Source organism: Schistocerca cancellata, chromosome 9, assembly GCF_023864275.1.
Source record: "Schistocerca cancellata isolate TAMUIC-IGC-003103 chromosome 9, iqSchCanc2.1, whole genome shotgun sequence".
Lineage (NCBI taxonomy): Eukaryota > Metazoa > Arthropoda > Insecta > Orthoptera > Acrididae > Schistocerca > Schistocerca cancellata.
Genome location: NC_064634.1, coordinates 157,045,383 through 157,058,407, shown reverse-complemented (window position 1 = coordinate 157,058,407; position 13,025 = coordinate 157,045,383). Strand labels below are relative to the sequence as shown.

The 13,025-nt window shown below is 38.6% G+C and overlaps 1 protein-coding gene across 2 annotated transcripts in view; it reads left to right on the top strand.

Moving 5' to 3' along the window:
• LOC126100243 (histone-lysine N-methyltransferase eggless-like) overlaps positions 1-13,025 on the top strand; it is a 351,861-nt gene that overhangs the window by 184,257 nt on the left and 154,579 nt on the right. The window lies entirely within an intron of this gene.

Sequence of the window (13,025 nt, the reverse complement as noted above, 5' to 3'; positions counted from 1 at the left end):
ATTATGATGTCACTAAGAACAGTTGTGTAGTATCAGCTCCAAACTATCTCCTTGTCTTCTAATTGTGTGGTTTCACTCACTTTTGTTTCATTGACATCCATTGCTGATGTCCAGTCATGTTTATAGTCTTCCATATTCAGACTTGTGTATGGATAAAGAAAGTGTGTCATCTGAAATTGTGTAGTTTTGGTAACACATTTTCATTTTATTATTCACACTACAGATAATTTTTCACTAGATGTTACAAATCACATTAGCAACACAGTTTTACATTTATGTTCTTCATATAAATGAGTTGCTTGTTAACAGCCTTAGCATTGTGTCAGATTATGAAACACACTTTCATTCCCATTTATTTGCAGATGTTTGCACAAAAGAAAGATTTACTCAGCAGGAACTTCTCGCCACCTATGTACTGCTGACTACTTGTGTTTGTAAACTACTTTTTAAAAGTTTTTGCAACAGCTGGATATACGAGGGCTGGAACTTAAATAGTGGCAACTATTTAGTCACAACCAATACAAAAGAGTTGCATGTTTGCACCTGTTACTGTCCTTCAAAGTAGTCACCATCATTGTGAAGAACCTGTTGCCAGCGATGTGGAAGGCATAGTAAACTGTTAGCAGGGCCTGTTCTATTGATGGTGCGAATGGAGTGTACTGCTGCCTGTCACGAGGACTTTAGTCCAGGGAGTATGGCGGATGGTACAGTACTTCCCAATCCCACCGACCGAACAGAGCAACCACAGCTTGCACTATATGCACCTGCACATTGTTATGCAAAATGATGGTTGGGTTGCACAGAAAGTGTTGCTGCTTCTTTTGCAAAGCTGGTCACAGGTGATGCTCCAAAAACTAACAATAATACGACTTAAGTCCTTGTGATTTTGATTTGATTCCGAAGATGAAGGAACCGCTTCATGGCATTTGCTTCAGAATTGTTCCAGAGATATCACAGACAGTAGTACGCTCCATTCGCACCATCAGTGTAACAGGCTCTGCTAACGGTATACTACGCCTTCCACGTTGCTGCCAACGGGTCCTACACAATGCTGGTGACTACTTTGAGGGACAGTAACAAGTGAAAACATGTAACTCTTTTGTATCAGTTGTGAATAAATAGTTGCCACTATTTAAGTTCCAATCCTCGTATATGATTTTGTTTGGCATTAGACTCAAGGGCAGCAGGAAATGAAAAATAAACATTATGAAGCCAAGAATAAAAGCAAAAAACTAACACCACTGTGAAATAAAAGCAAACCAGCAAACAAAATAAAGGCAGTGTGTTCGAAAGTGCAGATATATGCAAAATCAATATGAATTGTGGAACCCTATAATTAGGCTTCATAGTAATGAAAGGCATGTGACGTCTTTACTTGATATGAGCTCAGAATATGATTGATCTACCTCCCTGCTGAACCCTTAAAACTTCATGCCTTAAATAAGCATTGGTCCGTGGCTGCCTCCACACTATTCTACAATGATTGTCAGGTGCCAGATAAATCTTGCACTTGTCGGTGAAGAGAATCTGACACCATTGATCTGGATTCGATTTCAGGTATTTAATTGTCCAACTTATTCTATACCATGATACTGTTTTTTACCACAGTCCATAATACTCACTTAAAATACCATACTGTTTCGTGGAGGTTACATACTGCTTGGACCATTCTGGTTGCCAGGAAACAGGCAATGTACAGTGTGGTCGCATTCTTCTCTGGTTACCTATAAGCCTACTTCAAATGCTAACACCCCTTCTTCCATTAACGTGACAACGTGTTCAGGGCATAAGCTGGAACTGATTCTTCAAAGCATGTTGAGAGGCTGAACAGTGTGCGCCAACCACATTGTTCCATTCATGATTGGAGACAAAATATGCTCTCTCAAACTGCTCTGAAAAGCAAATTCCCATTTATCTCCATTACAAAGATGACTGTACATAGCAATTTCCTCTGGCCTGGAGACTATTGAGTAAGAAGTTTCCAATGAAAAAGTTACAATCTATGCAAGTCGTAAAGGCTGGTGCAAAAATCGATTTAGGCAGTTTCTTTACTGCAATCAAGAGTTTTATTTGAAACACCATGATGGAATAGCATAAGTAATTCCAAACTGTGAGTATGCATAGAAGATTTATCAGCATTTAATTATTGAGATTGTGAAGACGATGTGTGTTACCCATGCAGCACCATGTCTTGTATGACTAAAAAGTTTTATGCAATGCTGGCTCAACCATGAAATAAAATGGACACATAAAAGCAAGTGCCAGTATGCCTCATTATTTGCCATATCAGCATATGAGCGAGTTTGTGTCATCAGTCTCAGAGTGAACACTGGATCACACAATGCAGTTGGATCACACAATGCAGTTGGATCACACAATGCAGTGATGGATCAGCACCATCCAATACTGAGTTGGGCTCATATTTTCATATGGTAGCAGGATGACATGGTCAGATGTGGAAAGGAATTTGGTAATTTTGTAGTGATACCAGCTTGTACCATAGTTTTCATTGTCTATAAGTTCACATGACATGTTGCCCATTAAGCTTGTGTGCAGTGTAGTTGAATAGAATATTAGAATAGAATATTTTTATTCACCTTTCAGTATTTTTCATACAATTGGCTTCATCAAAGTTTTCAGTGGAGTACAGTTAAGCACAATAAACACTTACATACACAGAATTATTTAGCTTATTTAAGAATTGAAAACATTTCTTTATCACTTATTAAAAGCTTATATTATAATGAGTATTTCCTAGGAATTCTTCAGTTGTATGGAATTCATTGCATTTTAACCAGTTTTGCAATACACTCTTGAATTTATTAAATGGGGCTGTACGAGCTGAGTATGGTAACTTATTGAAAAAAATTATGCCGAAATGTTTATAGTTATTATGGGCAACAGCTAGCCTCGATGGACAACAACTAGCCTCGAAAAAGGAAAATCCAAGCGATTATTTCTGGTATTGTGTGTATGTGTACATCACATCTCGTGCTGAATTTGTCCAGATTTTCTTTAGCATACATTAAACAGTTACATATGTACATGCTAGGTACTGTCATTACACTGGTTCTCGGGTTCGATTCCCGGCGGGGTCAGGGATTTTCTCTGCCTCGTGATGACTGGGTGATGTGTGATGTCCTTAGGTTGGTTAGGTTTAAGTAGTTCTAAGTTCTAGGGGACTGACGACCATAGATGTTTAGTCCCATAGTGCTCAGAGCCATTTTGTCATTACACTGAGATATTTAAAGTGGTTTCTGCAGGAATATCTGGGTTCTAATCCTAGTATACATCTGATGGCCTTCTTTTGCCATCTGAAAATACATTTAGCCCCTGAGGAATTACCCCAGAGCAAAATTCCATACTCTAGATGGGAATGGAATAAAGTAAAATATGAGTGGAGTAACAGCTGTTTGTGGCTTAAATGGGACAATGTCAGGCTACTAAATTCACTCTCAGGATACAAGTTAGCATCGAGTTTTTGCAGAAAAAAGCGGTATGGGGGATCATGTATATTAGTAGAACAGACACAAAACTTCGAAGCCAAAACTACTTTCAATTGTTTAAATGAGGAACAGGTATTCGAAAGCTGTTGCATTGAGCTGTCTGAATACAGTTTACTAATCATAAGCATATATCATGTCCCAGAATATTGGGTTACTAGGGCATTTCTAGAGAAATTTGAAACTCTGCTAAGTAGGTTGCAGGTAGGGAAACCATATAAAAAGATTGTAATTTGTTCTGATTTTAATATAGATATAAGATGAAAACAGATTTGATACCACCCTGAAGGATTTGTTGGCTACAAACGGCTAAACACTAAATATTACTGAGTACATCAGGGTAACAGCCACTTCTGCCACAAGCATTGATAATACAGTGAGCAGCAAAAATTATGGGAATAGAGAAAAACATGTATTAGAGTTAGGAATATCTGATCACTCAGCACTTTTTATGTCATTGCCATACGTAGACAAAACATACAGGCACACAGTAAAATTGGTCAGAAATTTCAGCCAGCCAAATATAAACACATTTATGTTGAAATTAAAGGAAACCCACTGGACCTTCAGCAACCAGTGTTCAGTGAACAATAATTACAATACTTTCATATGTGAATCCAAGAACATTTTCAACAAATGCTTTCCCCTCGTATCAACACATGATAAATACAATAAAAGTAAGACATGGATTACGGAAAGTAGCAGGATCTCTAGTATTATAAAGAGGGAAATGCATAAGGCAGCGAAAACCAACCATGATGCTGAATTTATTAGGTACAAAATCAAATACAAAAAATATTTGATCAGGTAGTTAAACAAGCAAAACAAATGGCAAACAGTAAATATATAGCTAATGCCTCAAATAAATCAAAAGCAGTATGGCAGGTTGTCAAGAAAGAAACAGGTACTGAAGAAACTAAACATTTTAATGACAAGCTAGAAATTGGTGGGAATACTGTTACTAACACTCGGCACATCTGTGAAGAATTTAATAAGTACTTCATAAGCACAAACAAAATTCATAACTTCTTGCTTCCACAAATAAGACCTGATGCAGTACTGCAGGAATCAAGAGAGTTTAAATTTACTGCAGTATCATGTCATGGAAGTAGCTAACATCATAAACTCCTTAAAAAATCTCAAATCTGTGGGCTGGGATGAAATTCCAACAAGTATCATAAAGGCAGGAAGTGACAGCATTGCACCTCAGCTCTGTAAAACAATAAACCAATCATTTGATGAGGACTGCTTTCCAGACAGACTGAAATATGCTGAAGTCTGTCCAATCTACAAAAAGGGAAGACAAGATGATTAGTAAATTTCCGCCCAGTGTCTATACTCCCAGTTTTCTCTAAAATAGTTGAACAAATATTATGTAATCAATTAGAAAAGTACAATAAGGAAGGTAATATTATTCTCAATAACCAATATGGGTTTAGGAAGGGACGAAACACTTAACAAGCTGTAAATGAACTAATCTCTAAAGTAAGTAAATGCCTTGACAACAAACAAAGTGCATCTGGTATTTTTTGTGTCCTCTCAAAGGCGTTTGACACAGTAAACCATAAGCTACTGCTCCAAAAATTGGGTACCTATGGCTTCCATGGAAAATCTATATAATGGTTTTCATCACCACCAAATGGTGGTGATACATCAAAAGGGAGAGAGAACTTGCTCTAGCTGGAAAGAAATTCAAGCAGGCATGCCTCAGGGCTTGATATTAGGACCACTTCTGTTCTCATATTACATAAATGACATGCCAAACAAAATAGAAACAATACTTTACACAGATGACTCAACTGCTGTAGTCTGCTGCAAAAACACTGATGAATTAGTAAGCACCACGAAACAAACTCTACAAGAACTTGAACAATGGATAAAAGATAATGCTATGAAATTAAGTCTTGAAAAAACCCAAATCATACACTTCAGGACCAAACAAACTGCTGAATGTATATCACAAATAGAATATTCAGGTAAAGAACTAACCACAGTTGATTCTGTAAAATTTCTTGGGATAACTTTAAATAAAAACTTGCAATGGATCGACCATGTGGACAGTTTACTGAAGAGATTAAACAGTTTAGTTTATGCAATGAGGGCAGTACACAAAGTAATGGATTTAACGGTGAAGAAAACTGTATACCAGGCGTATTTCATAACACTTATAAGATATGGGATAATTTTTTGGGGTGCTGAAAAGACAAATCTCATTCGAATCTTCAAACTACAGAAAAAAATAATCAGAGCAATGACAGGAACCAATAGTAGACATTCATGCAAACCACTGTTCGAAAGCCTGGACTTCGTGACAATCCCTTCCATCTCCCTATATGAAATACTTCTCTTTGAAGAGAAAAGCTCGCATCTGTTTGAAGGAAATAGATTCACACATAACTATGAAACTAGACATAAATTGAAATGCATGCTACCTTGTCACCGACTCACAGTATATGAAAATACTCCATATTCCATGGCTCTGAAGATCAGCAATAAGATAAGGTCACTATTTGGGGAATCCACATTGGAGACCATTGGAACATACCTAAAAAGCAAATGTTGTTATAGTCTAGAAGATTTTCTAAATGAATAAAAAACAAATGTTATAGTCTAGAAGAATTTATAAATAGGAATAGGGAGTAAGGATACAAGTACAAATGGTATACTTTCGAAGCCATATAGATACAAAGTATACACGTTCACTGTATATTCATGTTTATGTATAGAATTATAGTTTGAATGGCAGTTTGTATTCCGTTCAGTACAGCCATACTTCATGTAGGTGTGTGAAGGCTATGGTAATGATTCAATGAGTTACGAAAAGATTTAAAATATAATGTTCTATTTTTATTATAATAAGCAATGTATGTATTATGTATTTCCTGTAGTATATAAAATACTGTAACAACTTAGGTTAAAGACTGATGAGTCACCAATGTTCTCAATCGAATGATTGTATAAAAACATGTTATGTGATAATCAAGTATCTTATCTCACACTGTTTCTCAATTTGTACAGTAAAAAAAGTACACGGGCTAGTTTGCTGCACAGGTGATTGGTGTGTTCTTCCGAGGAGAGTTTTTGGTCTATGTGCAACCCAAGTAGTTTCACTGCTTTATTTTTACTTTTTGTAGCTTTTAGATTAAAAATTATTTCTTCTGTTTTTGTATTGTTTATGCACAGTTGATTGGCCTGACACCAGTGACAAGTCATTTGCATCATTTCTCTGTTGTTATCCAGCACAGTTTGTAAATTGTCACCTGTGAGGTTATTAGTGTGATATCATCATCATACAGTATATTCTTACATGGTATATAATTCGAGAAATCGTTAATATAGACAATGAACAGGAAAGGCCCAAGAACTGAGCCTTTGGGTTTTCCTCTTTTTATAGGGAGTATTGCTGATCTCTGTTTATTTGCATGTACAAGCTGTAACCTATTGCTTAAATAAGATTTGAATAAGGTGAGTGGTATATCTTCAATGCCATAGTATTCTAAATTTTTAATGATTATGTCATGAGACACTGAATCAAATGCTTTGCTTAAATCAATAAGTGTTCCAGATATATGCAGCCTCTTTTCATATGCTTCATATACATTGTTTACCAAGCCTCAATTTGATTTACAGTTGATAGGTGAGACCTGAATCCGAATTGCCATTCATTTAATCGTTTGTTGCTTTCAAAATAGCTGTATAGCTGCATATGCATGGACGTTTCTATTATTTTAGATATGATTGGTACTATTGATATGGGTCTGTAGTTGTTTGGGAGGTTTTTATCACCTTTTTTATACATAGATAGTGTAACTGTGAGCTTAAGACATTCTGGAAAAATTCCTTCATCTAGTACTCTGTTTGATAGTGAGAAAAGTGGCATTATGATTTCCTTTGCTATGCGCTTTATGATGAAATCAATGAGTCCATAATAGTCTTCTGTTTTGGAATTGCTTAGTTTGTTTATCGATTTGCAAATGTCATTTAGGGTGATATGGGTCCAAGTAAATTTCTCAACTAGTCTGTTTTGTTTGGATGAGTAGTGCTTCTGCATCTATGGTAGAATTATTGAGTGGAGTGGTAGTGGCACTATTTACAAAATAATCTTTGAGTGTATCACAGTATATAGGGATGTTGTTTTCTTTATTGATGTTATTAATTTTCTGTTTTATGACATTCCAGGCTGCTTTACATTTATTTTTGGAATTCAAAATGTATTCATCATTTGCATTGCACTTAGCCCCTTTTATTTCTGATTTGTAAAGTTTTCTCATATTTATGTAATTTGCGTTGTCTTGATCACTTTTATTAGACTTATCCTTCAGAATTAGAAGTAGTATCCTAACTTTGTTAAGTTTTGGAGTGTATCACTTGTTAATAGGACATTGCTTATGTGTATTATTAGTATATTGTCTTTTGGTTACAGTGGGGCATGTCTTTTCTGCAATGTGTTTAATTTCTGTGAGGAAAATAGTAAAGCATTTATCGGTTGCCTTATTATTATTAATTTTATGAGACCAATCAATTTGCTGTAACTCATTAATCATGTTGTTTACATTGGATTCTCCTAGAAGTCGATATGTCACTTGTCTTTCTTTAGTGTTGAGTTTTGAATTTTCTATTCGAAGCCATAGTCCAGCATGGTCTGATATTCCTAATTCTATTACGTCACATTCAAGGATATCTTTATATACATTACTAATTATGTTATCAAGACATGCATTCTGTCTGGTGGGCTTTTCATTAAAACAATAATAGTTCAATGACTCCAAAGAGTTAACCATATAGATAACATTTTTCTTCTTTGCCTTTACATCTATGTTAATACACTCCTGGAAATTGAAATAAGAACACCGTGAATTCATTGTCCCAGGAAGGGGAAACTTTATTGACACATTCCTGGGGTCAGATACATCACATGATCACACTGACAGAACCACAGGCACATAGACACAGGCAACAGAGCATGCACAATGTCGGCACTAGTACAGTGTATATCCACCTTTCGCAGCAATGCAGGCTGCTATTCTCCCATGGAGACGATCGTAGAGATGCTGGATGTAGTCCTGTGGAACGGCTTGCCATGCCATTTCCACCTAGCGCCTCAGTTGGACCAGCGTTCGTGCTGGACGTGCAGACCGCGTGAGACGACGCTTCATCCAGTCCCAAACATGCTCAATGGGGGACAGATCCGGAGATCTTGCTGGCCAGGGTAGTTGACGTACACCTTCTAGAGCACGTTGGGTGGCACGGGATACATGCGGACGTGCATTGTCCTGTTGGAACAGCAAGTTCCCTTGCCGGTCTAGGAATGGTAGAACGATGGGTTCGATGACGGTTTGGATGTACCGTGCACTATTCAGTGTCCCCTCGACGATCACCAGTGGTGTACGGCCAGTGTAGGAGATCGCTCCCCACACCATGATGCCGGGTGTTGGCCCTGTGTGCCTCGGTCGTATGCAGTCCTGATTGTGGCGCTCACCTGCACGGCGCCAAACACGCATACGACCATCATTGGCACCAAGGCAGAAGCGACTCTCATCACTGAAGACGACACGTCTCCATTCGTCCCTCCATTCACGCCTGTCGCGACACCACTGGAGGCGGGCTGCACGATGTTGGGGCGTGAGCGGAAGACGGCCTAACGGTGTGCGGGACCGTAGCCCAGCTTCATGGAGACGGTTGCGAATGGTCCTCGCCGATACCCCAGGAGCAACAGTGTCCGTAATTTGCTGGGAAGTGGCGGTGCGGTCCCCTACGGCACTGCGTAGGATCCTACGGTCTTGGCGTGCATCCGTGCGTCGCTGCGGTCCGGTCCCAGGTCGACGGGCACGTGCACCTTCCGCCGACCACTGGCGACAACATCGATGTACTGTGGAGACCTCACGCCCCACGTGTTGAGCAATTCGGCGGTACGTCCACCCGGCCTCCCGCATGCCCACTATACGCCCTCGCTCAAAGTCCGTCAACTGCACATACGGTTCACGTCCACGCTGTCGCGGCATGCTACCAGTGTTAAAGACTGCGATGGAGCTCCGTATGCCACGGCAAACTGGCTGACACTGACGGTGGCGGTGCACAAATGCTGCGCAGCTAGCGCCATTCGACGGCCAACACCGCGGTTCCTGGTGTGTCCGCTGTGCCGTGCGTGTGATCATTGCTTGTACAGCCCTCTCGCAGTGTCCGGAGCAAGTATGGTGGGTCTGACACACCGGTGTCAATGTGTTCTTTTTTCCATTTCCAGGAGTGTATTACCTACAATCATAATTTTGTGTTGTTTGTATTTGGACAACTGCAAAATTAGTGTGTTAATTTTTTCTATAGATATTATTTCATCAGATCTTGGAGTTCGATACACTGACACAGTTACAATTTTTTTTATGTGTATTACCATACCGGCTACTTCAAATATGCCTTCAAGGCACATTTTGCTAAGGTCTACTACTGAATAATCTAAATCTAATTTGCTTTTAACGTAGATTGAGACTCCACCATGTGAAATGCTTCTTCTGCAATAGCTAATAACTAGCAAATATCCCGGAGGAACACACAAGTGTATTTCAGACTCTTTCATCCAGTGTTCATTGATACAATTTTATCGAGCCAGTACTGCAGTTCATTGATTTTTACCATGAAGTGATTGTACATTTATATGTAGAAGGAGAACATTGTTATCTACACAGAAAGGTATTTTGATGTCACAAGGTCTTGCATGTTCATTTATTTTCACTGATTGATCTAAAACAACACAGTTATCTGAATTAATTACTTTGCTGCAGTTTTCCCTTACCGTTGTTTCTACCCTTCCTTCCCCTGTAACGTTGCATTGCCTAAAAAAGGAGGTCCATAAGTGTCCCCAGAAATAATGTCTTTTAAAACTAGACAGTTGCATTCTTGAATTTCATTTGTAATTTTGCTTATCTCATGACAGAGAAATTTTTTACCCTGGTAATTCAGATGCTCACAGTGTTCAGTGTGCAGAATTTTCACCAGTCTGTTAATATCTACTACATTGCATTTTGCACAAGTAGAGCATAATTGTTTTATTCTAGTGTTGGTTTTGCGGATTTCTTTATTCGCACACGCATTATACATGAGGTCGTGTCTATGAGGTATCATCACAACAACAGTGTTTTTCATCATATTTACTTTTAAAAAATCTCTCAAACTTGTTATGCACTTTCCGGCTTCATTATGAGCTACGTCATTGGCACCCATCACACAAACAATGATGTCACTGTTCTTCAGTATATTCCCGTATTCTGAGACACCTTCAATAGTGTTTCTGGTCGTCGTGCGGTGTTTCATGATGCCAGTTGCACACAAATCCGTATTCACATCCTGTAAAACAGTAGCTAGTTTTCTCCTGTGATTGTCTGCTAGAAAAAGCACATTGCATTTCTTTGCCTGCTGCCTATGATTGCTGGTGATTTTGATTTTACTGTTTGCCATTTTAATTTGATTTTCCTGTTGGATGTAATGTTCCTTTACAATGTTTACGAAGTTGCTACTGTCTTCTGATAAACACTGAACCTATTTGTGCATATGAGACCGGTTTTGTTTGATGAATTTTGTTGAGGGAAGGTTACTTATTTACTCACTTTGGTAGGCTGTTCTTGAGAAACAGGAAAAATGTTTGAATGGTTTACGCACTTTTGATCAGTATTTTCACTTGGAACTGTGTTTGAATTATTAACACACTTATGGCCATTATAGGCATTATTTTCCACTATTGCACTGTGACAGTTTGTGTACAGGAGCTTCAAATCATTAGTATTTTTCCATATTGCATTTTTACCTGGCATTTTGCTTGATGCTGCTGTTTGTAACTCGCGGTTACCGTTTTTTAGATTAGTGAGTTGTTGGTACGTTGTTCATTGTGATCCTCTGGCAACCACTATTTATCGTTTGTGGACTTGTATTCAAGTCACATGAACATGAGTTTCACAGGAACATATCCACTTCCTCTTTGATTCTGTTGCACGGTGTTTAAAGGATCTGAGTGCAGTTTGTTGGGCCGTGATACTGTTTTGTATTCTCACAAGGGAACCTCCCCATCGCACCCCCGTCAGATTTAGTTATAAGTTGGCACAGTGGATAGGCCTTGAAAAACTGAACACAGATCAATGGAGAAAACAGGAAGAAGTTGTGTGGAACTATGAAAAAAATAAGCAAAATATACAAACTGAGTAGTCCATGCGCAACATATGCAGCATCAAGGATAACATGGGCGCAGGAGCGCCGTGGTCCTGTGGTTAGCGTGAGCAGCTGCGTAACTAGAGGTCCTTGGTTCTAGTTTTCCCTCGAGTGAAAAGTTTACTTTTTTTTTCTGCAAAGTTATGATCTGTCCCTTCGTTCATTGATGTCTCTGTTCACTGTAATAAGTTTAGTGTTTGTGTTTTGCGACCGCACCGCAAAACCGTGCGATTAGTAGACGAAAGGACGTGCCTCTCCAATGGGAACCGAAAACATTTGATCACAAGGTCATAGGTCAAACCATTCCTCCACAGGAAAACACGTCTGATATATTCTATACGACACTGGTGATGGCATGTGCATCACATGACAGGAATATGTTGTCGACCCACCTAACTTGTACACTTGGCGAATTGGTAAAAAGATTCTTCTACCTTGCCCAGTTTAGTTTTTCTTGTGGATGTGATAATCACTCCCAAAAAAGTGATGAAAACATAAGTGTTTGTCACATAAACTGCAACAAATGAATGCAACAGTTTCACAGTCACACAGTTTTCCCTGTGCTCTGTCAAAACATATGTTTTTAACATTTTCAAATTTTTCCGTGTGTAGACCGTCAAATCCTGCATATGTCCAAGCAAATCTGAACATGTCCTGGAATTTTGGAGAGCGAAGTTGATTATGTGTGAGTGCCTGAACTTTGATAACTGACACACGATCACGTAAACAATACTGCTCTCTGTACTTGTGCGGCTTCGCAAAATCATAGAATCTTTTCACAAAGTATTTCACTTGCCGAAAACCAAACACATCTAACGATTGCACAAGAGGTGTACAACCTGGAGGAATGGTAATCATGTCTACTCCCACACTAAAATTGTCTGAAAATAAAAAATTAAACTTTTCACTTGTGGGAAGACTTGAACTAAGGACCCCTCGTTCCACAGCTGCTCACGCTAACCACGGGACCACGGCGCTCCTGCGCTCACATTATCCTTGATGTTACATATATTGCGCATAGACTACTCAGTTTGTATTTTTAAGTATGGTGCAAACAGGAATAATTCAACTCCTTGCTCTCAGAAAAATGTTAAGTGTAATACAGTCGTAAAACATTAAATAATTTCCATCTCATAAAGGAAAGGTTGGAAGCAGAAAAACTGCATTTTCATATAGTTTTATGCAGTTGAGATGTTCCAGAATGAAAAGGTCTATCTTATGAATCTAAAGGAAAACAAAAGAGAACTAATGAAAAGGGATGTAGAAAGGTGGGGCTCAGGATATGGGCCGCGTAAATTAGTGTATTAAAAAAGTTGGGATTAGAACACA